This window comes from Rhinoderma darwinii, chromosome 2 (genome assembly GCF_050947455.1).
Source record: "Rhinoderma darwinii isolate aRhiDar2 chromosome 2, aRhiDar2.hap1, whole genome shotgun sequence".
In the NCBI taxonomy this organism is placed as follows: Eukaryota; Metazoa; Chordata; class Amphibia; order Anura; family Rhinodermatidae; genus Rhinoderma; species Rhinoderma darwinii.
Window position 1 is genome coordinate 58,517,190 of NC_134688.1, and position 12,470 is coordinate 58,529,659.

The following is a 12,470-nucleotide window of genomic DNA, read 5'->3' on the forward strand; positions in this document are numbered from 1 at the left end:
GCGACTTATTTAAAGGAAAATGTTCTCTGATCGCAATGTCGTAGGACAGGGAAACCTGCTGCGGATTTGTAACTGCGCTGTATTCATCAACATGGCATGCGTCATGTTGATAGAAAATGTATAATATTGCTATTACGAAATCGCAGACAAGAGCATAACAAAGCAAAAAAACAAAACAAAATTACAAGTAAGGCGGGTACTGTAGTAATAATGGGAGATTTTAATTACCGGGATATTAATTGGTGTCATGGTTCGGCTTCAACTACAAAGGGGAGACATTTCCTCAGCCTGTTGCAGGAAAATTTTATGGGCCAGTTTGTGGAAGACCCGACTAGAGGTGAAGCTCTGTTGGATCTGGTCATTTCTAATAATGCAGATCTTGTTGGGAATGTCAATGTTGGTGAAAACCTCGGTAACCGTCATCACAATATAATTATATTTTATCTATAAAGTAAAAAACAAACGCAGGCTGGGAGAGCAAAAACATTTAATTTTAAGAAAGCCAATTTCCCCAGGATGAGGGCTGCAATTCAGGATATAGACTGGGAAGAACTAATGTTAAACAATAGGACAAATGATAAATGGGAGATTTTCAAATCTACTTTGGGTGATTATAGTGCAAAATTTATTCCTATAGGTAACAAGTATAAACAACTAAAATTAAATCCCAAAAATACAAATCTGAGGGTACAGCTGTAGCCTTTTTAAATTACAAAGAGCGTAATAAAATCTGTAAAAATGTAATAAAATTAGCAAATGTTAAATACTTTTGTGTCAAAAAAGACAAAAGTATAATAGGTATGATACCTTTATTGGCTAACCATAAAAGTTCTATATGCGGCTTTCAGAGCACAGAGGCCCCTTCTTCAGGCGGTTTACAAATGAATGACTTAGAAAAAAGCACAACATTTAGATGTTACACAAAGACAATTAGTACATGAAGTGATATATCATTAAGATATAAAATTAAAATTAACATTAAACATTAAAATTAGCAAAAATACAAAATGAAAGGCAGGTGGCCAAGAATAGTAAAACAAATCCCCAAAAATTCTTCAAGTATATAACTGCAAAAAAGCCAAGGTATGAACATGTAGGACCCCTAGATAGCGGTAATGGGGAGTTGGTCACAGGGGATCAAGAGAAGGCAGAGTTACTAAATGGGTTCTTTAGCTCTGTATATACAACAGAAGAGCAGCTGATAAGGCGTTGCAAGTGCTGTTAATATATCAGTTGATATACTGAGTTGGATGAATGTAGATATTGTCCAAGCTAAATTAAATAAAATAAATATGCACAAGGCCCCGGGACCAGATGGGTTACACCCTAGAATTCTTAGAGAGCTTAGTTCAGTTGTTTCTGTTCCCCTTTTCATAATATTCAGAGATTCTCTAGTGACTGGTATAGTGCCAAGGGACTGGCGCAGGGCAAATGTGGTGCTTATTTTCAAAAAGGGCTCTAGGTCTTCCCCGGGTAATTATAGACCAGTAAGCTTAACATCCATTGTGGGGAAAATGTTTGAGGGGCTATATACAGGATTATGTGACAATAAATTAAGGACAGAAGTTGTCAAACTAACCTGATCTATTTTTATGAAAAGGTGAGCAGAAGCCTAGACAGAGGGGCCGCTGTGGATATAGTGTTTTTGGACTTTGCAAAGGCATTTGACAGTGTCCCTTAAAGATGTCTAATGGGTAAATTAAGGACTATAGGTTTAGAAAATATAGTTTGTAATTGGATTGAGAATTGGCTCAAGGACCATATCCAGAGAGTTGTAGTCGATGATTCTTACTCTGAATGGTCCCCGGTTATAAGTGGTGTACCCCAGGGTTCAGTGCTGGGACCACTATTATTCAACTTATTTATTAATGATATAGAGGATGGGATTAATAGCACTATTTCTATTTTTGCAGATGACACCAAGCTATGTAATATAGTTCAGTCTATGGAAGATGTTCGTGAATTGCAAGCTGATTTAAACAAACTAAGTGTTTGGGCATCCACTTGGCAAATGAAGTTTAATGTAGATAAATGTAAAGTTATGCATCTGGGTACCAACAACCTGCATGCATCATATGTCCTAGGTGGAGCTACACTGGGGGAGTCACTTGTTGAGAAGGATCTGGGTGTACTTGTAAATCATAAACTAAATAACAGCATGCAATGTCAATCAGCTGCTTCAAAGGCCAGAAAGATATTGTCGTGTATTAAAAGAGGCATGGACTCGCGGGACAGGGATGTAATATTACCACTTTACAAAGCATTAGAAAGGCCTCTTCTAGAATATGCAGTTCAGTTCTGGGCTCCAGTTCATAGAAAGGATGCCCTGGAGTTGGAAAAAATACAAAGAAGAGCAACTAAACAATTAAGGGGCATGGAGAATCTAAGTTATGAGGAAAGATTAAAAGAATTAAACCTATTTAGCCTTGAAAAAAGATGACTAAGGGGGGACATGATTAACTTATATAAATATATGAATGTCACATACAAAAAATATGGTGAAATCCTGTTCCATGTAAAACCCCATCAAAAAACAATGGGTCACTCCCTCTGTCTGGAGAAAAAAAAGGTTCAAGCTGCAGAGGCGACAAGGCTTCTTTACTGTGAGAACGGTGAATCTATGGAATAGTCACCGCAGGAGCCGTCACAGCAGGGACAGTAGATGGCTGCAAAAAAGGGTTAGATAATTTCCTAGAACAAAAAAATATTAGCTCCTATGTGTAGAAATTTATACCTTCCCTTTTCCCTTCCCTTGGTTGGGCTTGATGGACATGTGTATTTTTTCAGCCGTACTAACTATGTAACTATGTTACGTTCACATTTGTGTTATAAATTCCATTTTTCTGTTCAGTCATAAGAGCAGAAAAATTGAATTTAGGTTGTGACGGATCAGTCACACGATGGACACATATGACGTCGGGTGGACCCCGTTGACTTATTTTAGGGTCCGTCGAGTTCCGTCAAGGTGTTTGTTGTTTTGCTGGAAACAATAGTGATCCGTGCTGCCCTATTTTTTCAATCATGTGACGGAAATGAACAAAGCCTAAGATGGTTACAAAAGGAATAGACAAGGAAAAAAATCCATTTAGGTCCTCTTCACATCAGCGTTGTTTTTCCGTCGAGGAGTTCCGTCTGAGCTTTCCGTTTCCATCACCATTGCTAATGGTTTCCGTTTGTGACCGTTGTGAAAGGGTTCCGTTTTTTGACGGAATCAATAGCACAGTCGATGGTTTACTGTCATGGTTTGGTAAGTGGGCACAAGTTTGCAGGTAGTAATGGACGGCTGTGCCCACTGCCTCCCCTACTAGTGCATACATATAGAAAGACCAGTTAAGTAATCGCTTCTATATGTAAGCGCAAGCAGGGATGCTATGGATGCAGCAGTTGCGTCACCTCCACCTCCATTATTGCCACCGCAATTGTTTACATGCGACCTGTCCTGCAGCCCATATCCACTAAGGAAGCAAGATTTAATACCACACTCTAGTAAGTGTCAACACTTTCCAATTCAGGGTATATAGCTACTTATTAAAAAATTGCCAACTCCTTTAATCTGTTCAATATTGTAACTAAATAGATGTAACTAATTCTGTTAGTTTCAGGGAGGCAACGCTGCATTCAAAGTTTTCCTCTGGCCCCAGAGTCAGCCAAGGTAAATGTTTCCATAACTCGGATATGTTTTGGCAGCCGGCTTCCTCCTGATCTGCAGCATGGTATACACCTCGGTAATGAACGCTGCAAGTAACTTACCAGCACCCAAAGATCAACAGCTGCCACATCTCATCTTACATCAAATATACAGAGAGGAGAAAGTGGATCCTTTCTATGATTTTAGCACATGGGATGCGGATTTAACCCTCTCTCTGCCCCTTAACTAGGCAACAGACTGCAGGGCGCCCTATAAGAGAAGGCTTGAGATGATCCAACCAAGTCATATCTAGGCTGCCAACAGATTTTTATCAACACGTCTTTATTAGTATGCGTAATTATCACTTGCTAATTGTGTCATTTATAGAGCAAAGCCAATTATTCAGTGACGCTGACAGAACCAGCCTTGAGTTGCAGGTACCTATTGCATCAAAGGGGACGCTGGCTATACTGCTAGGAGACCACAACAAAAGAATTCAATTAGGCATGACTGATTCCAGAATACTGGCAAGAGGCACCGACAGCCCTGGTACTAAATTATTGCAAGGGTCCCTATAGCTGGATGAAGAGCAAATTGCTGCATGTGTCCCAGTCTGGCTGCACGTCCATCATGTGCGATCAGCTGCTTACTTTGCTGCACACACATCGCCAGCAACAAAAAAAAAAAAGATGCATTTTGCATATGTTGCAGGTTTTGTTCCAATTCACAATTTCACCTACATCTTCCCATAGGCACCGCTTTCCCACCACAATACTCAACTTTCCCATTGCAGCAAGAAACCTAATTACAGAATATAATTTCCACTTGTCACCCAATGAAAGTTCGCTCAGTCCGGTAAAAGTCAACATTGAAGAATGGACGTCAGTAATAGTGGTCAATTTATAGATGTGTGCAAAACAAAAGGGAGCTCAATGAGTGTTGGGTCTAATTGACAGTAAGTGGGCAGCCCTGCCCAATATCAGACATCATAACACACACCCCCACACCTCATGCATCAATGAGCTATAGACCCCCATACCCCCCCCCCTACATTGGAAATACAGAAGTTAACTCACCCCTGTTTGTGATATCCTCCTAGGCAACAAGCCAGTGTTGTTATCAGAGCATATAAATGTGTTAGCAACACAGGACAGTCCTGATCGCCCAATATGCCTGAGTGGGAGAGGTGACGGTCAGGGTGCCCCCTCCCTCCTCCTTCTTTGCCTATTGCTGCTGCTGACACACTCCTGCCAAGGCTCCGCTGCAGCTCAACCCAGACTATGGTTACCTAGGAAACCTAGAAGCCCACCCCATCCTAGTATAGAAAGCCAGTCCTGTCCTTGACTGACAGCTGCTCTGGACCAATAGGCTTTGCAGAGGGAGTAGAAGATTGCTCATGCAGTTGCTGTAGCCTGGTAAAAGGCAAGTGACAGGTTAGGGATCAGAGTGCCTACTTCTGAGGAGTTGTGTTGTGTGCAAGCGTTTATATTCCATGTATTAATATAACGTAGGTTATAAACCGGCTAGGAATAAATAACATTGATAATATAATATAACTCTTTTTCATTAGCACCAACGTATTCCGTAGCACTTGCCAATTAATGAAGAATAAACGTTGTAAGACAAATAGGAAGAAATATTATATTTGATCTTCATTAGTTGCTTACCTGGTAAAGGAAAGATGATAGGTCTCAACCTAAAAATAATAAGCATATATAAATGTTAGAATAAGCATTCAAGGCTAATTCATTCCTACGGTGGAAACGTTATTTCTGTCATCAGTAAAAGAAAAAGAGTTTGATGTCCGGCAGCAAGCTTTATAATGAAATTGATTTCCCTATGGATGTATAGGCAGCCATGCACGACCATGAAATTACTGGCGGGGGAAGGGACATGCATTATTCTTTATATCTGAGGTGCTAACATATTCCACAGCTCTTTATATTTCTGCATTATTTGCAGTGAACAGATGTAACATAATATAAGGGAATCCTGCTATTTATTATGTAAACGTGAAGAATTGCAAATTGCACAAGTACCTGTTATAATGAATGGATCAGAGACATCAAGTTTTCGTACTTTCCTTTGTTGGGATGCATATGAAACATGTTTTATAGAATTGTGCCATTCTCTGCCAGGACCATACAGTGTCCACATAATGCCACCTCCTGTCCTTGCCAGCTCATCAGGCTGCGAAATCCGCTGCACTAAGGTCCACTCCCTCTCTTCTTCCCCCATCTATTAGCCAGGACAGATACGTATGTACGGTATTACTGAAATAGTTTCCTTATCAATAGGAAGTCATTGTAATAACAAGCTTGCGGGGCAGCAGTTCTGAATAAAAAAAAATGCTGCCATTGCCCTAGGAATCTATGTCCTAGGAGTCTATGATGTAGTTGCATGCGGTCAGAAAACATCCTTGGCCTCATGTGTACTAGTAAAGACTAAAGTTTGAAGTTTTCCCCTTTGCAACCAATCAGAGTTCAGTTTTATAACCTACTGTAGAAAGATGAATGTAGTAATCGGATTGGTTGCTATGGGAACTTTTAGTCTGGACTAGTTTCTATACAAGTTTCCCCGACCTCGTGTCTGCAGGTGGGATGGCCAGGGAGGCCACATTGATCTGAATTCCCACAGGATCCCTGCACATACTGGCATAGAAGGTGGTGATAGTCGTGTCCATTGTACAATTATAACTCAGATCAGTAGGTCGGTAATAACGGCTGATCTAAATAATTCACAGTAAACAGAAAGGGATTTCTCTCCCCTGTCAACTAGGGTGTCTTGTACTTGGGGGCGCTCCAAGAATTGTGGGTACTGGGCAATTGCCTAGTTTGCATCCCCCTTACAGTCAGCCCTGGCTGTAGACAAAGCTTCTCCTGTCCATGAGTTAGATCTACAACTAGTTGGGATTTTACAAATTCTACATCAGTCTTAATAAATTTCCCTCCCTCATGCTTTATACTGCAGCTCTGCCAAGAATAGATGCTGTACAAGGCCATCACAAGTTCAAGTCAGTACATGATTTCCATTACAGCGAGAATAGAATAATTAAAAACGACAAGTAAGTAAAACAGCAACATTATAATGTAACTGTCTCAAATTTAAAGCAGCTAAGTCTCAATAAATGAGGTTCTGGGGTTGTCCCGAAATTCACTCCTATGACATGTCAGTTGAAAGTTTCTATAGCATTCATTCAATTTAGAGGCACCTCCATTCTGGAACTAGTAGCAGGTTATGCCATAAATATCTCTTTAAAATGTTTCGTCCATCTTGGACATTTATGGCACAGCCACAGGATATGCCAAAAATGGCGGTTAGATGTGGGTTCCAGCTCTGGACCCGCACCTATCTCTATCCTGATCACTGTCCTACCTTCTCTTGATCTCACTGCCACTGACTGACGAGGTGGTCAAGAGTACGGAAACAGCGTAGCTACGCTGTTTCCGTAACTTCCTTTCGCTACTATGGGAGTCACGGAAACTGTGTAGCTCAGCAAGCTTGGCTGTTTCCGTACTCCCGACCACCTAGTCATTCAGTGGCAAGAGGGCAGTGAGATCAAGAGAAGGTAGGACGAAGTTCAGGAGGCCCATTCTACAGATAGGAGCAGGGCCCAGAGGTGGGATCCACATCTATCGGACAATTATGGCACATCAAAAATGTCCAAGATGGGAAAACCCCTTCAAGGATTCCACGGACCCAAACATAGACATATTTATCTGAAAGAGAATCAGAGGCTCTAGTAGAGGAATGGCTATGGGAAAATCCAACATGTAAGGCAGGTGGGGGCAGGGCCGGCCTTAGGATAGATGCGCCCCGTGCTAAATTATTTTTCGGCACCCCACACCATCATAAAAAAAATGTTCCATAAAAAAAGTACAATGCACTCCACAGTATAATGCCACTTTAGTGCCCCCATAAAGTATAATAATAATATTTAATAATATAATATATTATAACCCCTTCAAGGACACTGTATTTTGCCCTCTAATTGTGCCCACACAGTATTATGCCACACACAGTATATTGCCCCCATAGTACCCCTACACAGTATAATGTCCGCTTAGTGGCCCCCATACAGTATAATGTCCCCCTCCCCTGGCTGCCACACACAGCCCCCACTTTGTAGATAGTGCCCACCTGTAGATTGTGCCGATTCTGTGACCGGGGATTCCACTCCAGGAGAAGGCCTTGTTGTCTGTGACCATTTATGGATAGTGACATCACTGGTTTCTCCTGGAGTGGAATCCCTTGTCACAGCGTCGGGGATTCCACTCTAAGAAAGCCCCTGTCATCTCTGTCCAATTATGGACAGTGACGTCAAGGGCTTCTCCTGGAGTGGAATTCCCGGTCCACGGTCACAGAGTCGGCAACGCTGTGGACGGGGATTCCGCTATGGACGGAGACATCAAGCTCTCCGTCTAGCAGCGGAATCCCCGGCCACACGGGGATTTCGCTCCTTCATGGAGCTACAGTGGCGCTAGTAGATAGCAGAGTAATAATAATAATAATAATCTTTATTTATATAGCGCCAACATATTACGCAGCACTGTACAATTTAGAGGGGACATGAAACAAACAATATCAGACATTACATAGTGACAAAGTTCATTTACAATTCAAACCTGGGGAGTGAGGACCCTGCTCGCAAGAGCTTACAATCTATGAGATACCTTCCTGCTCTGCTATAATGGCATTGCTACCGCTGCACCGCGACTGGCGGCACGGGCGCCCTCATGCCCGGTGTCGCTGCTATGGCTGCTACAGCGGTAGCGACGCCACTGAATGAAGAAGTGCGCGGGTCCATAGGCGGCTGCTGGTGGATAGGTGGCTCGCCGGGCCCGGGCGCTTCTGAAAGAGCCAGAACAGCACCCCCTTCCACCTGCTGGAGTGATGCGCCCTGTGCAATGGCACAGTTTGCGCACCCCTCTAAGGCCGGCCCTGAGTGGGGGGACAGAGCATCGGTGCTTGGCATCCCATCTATAGCGGACCATAGCCGTAAGATTATCCAATCCAATAATTGCTGTTTCTATAGTATAAAGATGGAACTTTAGGCTATGGGTTGGAGTAGTTATTGTGCATTTCTGTCATACTTACATTTACTATCGTAGTGTTTACATTAACTTTGTCTGAGAAAAGTGCCATGGAATAGAAAAACATACGATATTTCCCACAATCTGAATGATTATCGATGCCAAAAAATAATTTATTTCCTGGGTAATATCCATTAATCTGAATACTCATCTGGGGAGAATGTTTATGGCTACCTTTTATTTTTCCGTCCATTCATGTATACAGTAAATTTTATATGGGGATTATGTTATTGTTTTACTATTTAAAAACATGATGAAACATATTTTATTTTCTGATAGAATTTTTTTCATTTTATTGACTTGATTATTAAGGCAGCCATCTTGTCTGAGTTGGAACTATATGAATTTCCATATTGTACATCAGAGCTCCCCAACCTTTTTTTTCTCGCCTTGGTCCCTTAGGCCCCATGCACACGACCGTGTTTTTGCGTCCGCAATTCCCCCGCAAATCCACGGGAGAATTGCGGACCCATTCATTTCTATGGGCCCATACCCACTATCCGTGTTTTCACGGGTCTCCGCATGTCCGCACATCCGTGCCGCAGAAACTCAGGACATGTCTTATTACGGGCCGCAAATTCGATGCGGACATGCCCATAGAAGTCAATGGGCCCGTGGAAATTGAGGATACACCTCCGTGTGTCATCCGCAGTTTGCGGATTTGAGGAAATGTTGCTAGGCGACGACCGGGAATGAGTTCTGTCGTCATCCTGTTTTACCTAGGCTTTTTTTTTTTCATCCGCATTTTGCGGATTACGTACGGATGAACTGCGGATTACATACGGATGAACTGCGGATGACATTTCACGGAACACGGTCCTGGAATTTGCGGACCAGAAAAACACTAGGGTCGTGTGCATGAGGCCTTAGTTCTCCAGACTGGCGAGGGTCCCAAAGGTCGGACCCCAATGGATCATAATGTCATGGCATATGCTAGCAATATGCCATAAAATTATAAGGTGGGAATATCACTTTAGAGAGTGAAAACTAGATTTTGTATATACATTTGACGGGGTTCTTTCTATAACTCCGTCATACTTCAATGGAGAGGGCTGCACGGCCACCTCTCAATTGCAATCTATGAGAAACACCGTCTATTTGAATCTGTGGGACCCTGAGCTGAGACCTGCACCTATAATGCATTTATGGCTTATCTTGTGGGATGGAAATACCCCTATAAATACTGTCCTCAAATCAATTCACTCATTCGCCAAGCTTTAGTAAGTGTCTTTTTACACTGACCCACTTGAGGTGCAAAAAACAAACGCCGATCAACGAGACAGCTTTCACATGGAGCTATTATCAGTAATGTATGAAGACGAGCGATCGATACTACGATTGCTCGTTCGCATACATTTCTATCATGTCGGCAGCACGTCTCCCTGTTTACACAGGGAGATGTGCTGCCGGAAATGATAATTTCTACTGCATGAACGATACGATCAGCCAGTGATCTAGCGTTTACTCATTCATCGGCTGATCGTTGTACTGTTTATACAGGGAAATGATTGGGAACGAGCGTTCATATGAACGCTTGTTTGCCTGATCATTGGCCAATGTAAAAGAGCCTTACCACTGTGACATATCTGTTGTCTTTGATGGACAATACTATTCAGAGATTCTGGCCGTCTGGGAAACACTGGTTGGACAATACTGTTAAAATCAATTATGTACAAAGCTGGAAAGATATTAAATGAGTATATAATTGGTTGTATTGATAGTTTCCATAGAGGTGCTTAGCGTACACATTGCGACAATCTGGCTGTAAATCAGGTTATGGGGAAGGAGATAGTAACAGTTTCAATGATCAGGAGCCCCTAGTATGGCACAAGGACATTATCCAACCTATGCAAATCTTGTGATGACCCAATAATCTATTGGATAAGAATATTGTTCAAAAGAATAAATAAGGCCATTGAAATATATGTTTAATTGTGGATATTAATGAAGAGAGCGAAGAGAGAGAAGATAGAGAGGAGAGAGAAGAGAGAGAGGAGAGGGAGAAGAGAGAGGAGAGAGAAGAGAGAGAGGAGAGGGAGAAGAGAGAGAGGAGAGAGAGGGAGAGGAGAGAGAGGAGAGGGAGAGAGAAGAGAGGAGAGGGAGAGAGAAGAGAGAGAGGAGAGAGAGGGAGAAGAGAGAGGGCACATTCCCTCAGTAAAGTCAAGCCCCTTTTCTGGAATCAGATCCAGATTCCCATGTTTGATCTAGGAAAAATCCCTCTTCGCTCTGCCTTGGCACACTGTGTAGTAATCTGATAATACTAGCAGACATGTATTCACAGGAGGGAGCTACAGTCCATTAATCATTAATTTACTGTCGGTGAATCGACTCATTTAGACTAGGGAGGGTTACTAGGAAGAATAAATGTATACAGTGTTCACATAATTTTTGCCAAGAATGTGCAGTATACAGTACATACCTATAAGAGTACTAATGACAGCAATAAGTAGATTATTGATATAAAAGGTGAAGAACTACGGACAAGAAACAGCTCTGCAACAAAGCGAAAAACGACTAATCACGTAACGTAACACTGATAACACCCTGTAGGATACTAATGAAGATAAAGCTTGGAAACTGTAGAAAGAAAATGTATAAATACAGTTTAGTTGATACCTTTTTAGTTGTGTCCCATAATGCATCATTCCCCACTGTCACTTTCAGATTCTTTCCTACTATGAGCGTGGCTGAGGCCCCATGTACACCACCGTAGTTTTTATCCGTAATTACGGATATTCTGCGAACCCATTCATTTCTATAGGCAACCGACACCTTTCCGTATATTTATGGATGTGTGCATGGGCCGTAGAAATGATCCGCAAAATATAGAACATGTCCTATTCCTGTCCGCAATTTCTGCACGGACTCGTCCATAGAAGTGACGTGTGCATCCGTAGACGTCTGTAATTGCGGAAGCGTTACAGATGGAACGTTAATGATCATGTAACCTTTACAAGGGGTTTGGACATGTTGGTGACATCATTTGTAGCCTTCTTTTTTTGCGGATCTGTAAATACTGATGCACTACAGACCGTATTTGCGGAGAGTGTGCCAGATATGCGGATGACTACGGATTTGTTTTTTTCCGAGAGTAAAAAACACTACGGTCATGTGCATGAGGCTTTATTTGTGAAGTAAATTTCTGCCTCTGATGCCTGTGCATGGAAAAAGAAAACATATGGGCTTGAGATACATGAGCTGCTACATTGTAGAAACCATACTGTAACCGTAAACACAGAGATCATTTTATTTAGAGTTTTTCTTTAAGCATTGATGTTGCTGGTCGTCTCTCTTCTTCCGGCCACCAGTATGGTCCAACAACTTCGTCGCAGGCAGAAAAATTGAATTTTTCCAGCCCCCCAGACCTCGATTACACGACGAGTTGGTGGTTACAATTATATTTCCTAATTTCTGTTTATGAACTTTTTCCCCTGCTGACCTTCACTCCTGCCTTGCTCCTTTGCATTTACGCCTGGTACCTTCCCTGCTGGACCCCTTGATACCGACCTAAGCTGCATCTGGCTACATCTGCCCAGTTCTGATCACATTCTTGGTTTTAACCCTTGACTATTCTGACCTACATATCTGTATTTATCGCCACAACCTAGCCTGACATCCTCTGCAGTGGCGCATCTGCCACAAATCGCTGATTACACTGGTGCCATGACCTAGGAGTCTGACTGGCAAAGTCCATACCTCCATGAGGGGGTTAAGCATGAAGAGCAAGAGGGTCCCTTAGACCCAACACT

The 12,470-nt window shown here is 42.3% G+C and overlaps 1 protein-coding gene across 2 annotated transcripts in view; it reads right to left on the reverse strand.

Moving 5' to 3' along the window:
* The window catches only part of LNX2 (ligand of numb-protein X 2), a 139,258-nt gene extending 134,368 nt beyond the window's left edge, over positions 1-4,890 (reverse strand). For both annotated transcript variants that reach the window (XM_075851670.1, XM_075851671.1), the window contains exon 1: positions 4,705-4,890. The gene's annotated coding sequence lies outside the window, so the exon portion shown is untranslated. The remainder of the gene's footprint in view (positions 1-4,704) is intronic.
* Positions 4,891-12,470: the final 7,580 nt, after the last annotated feature.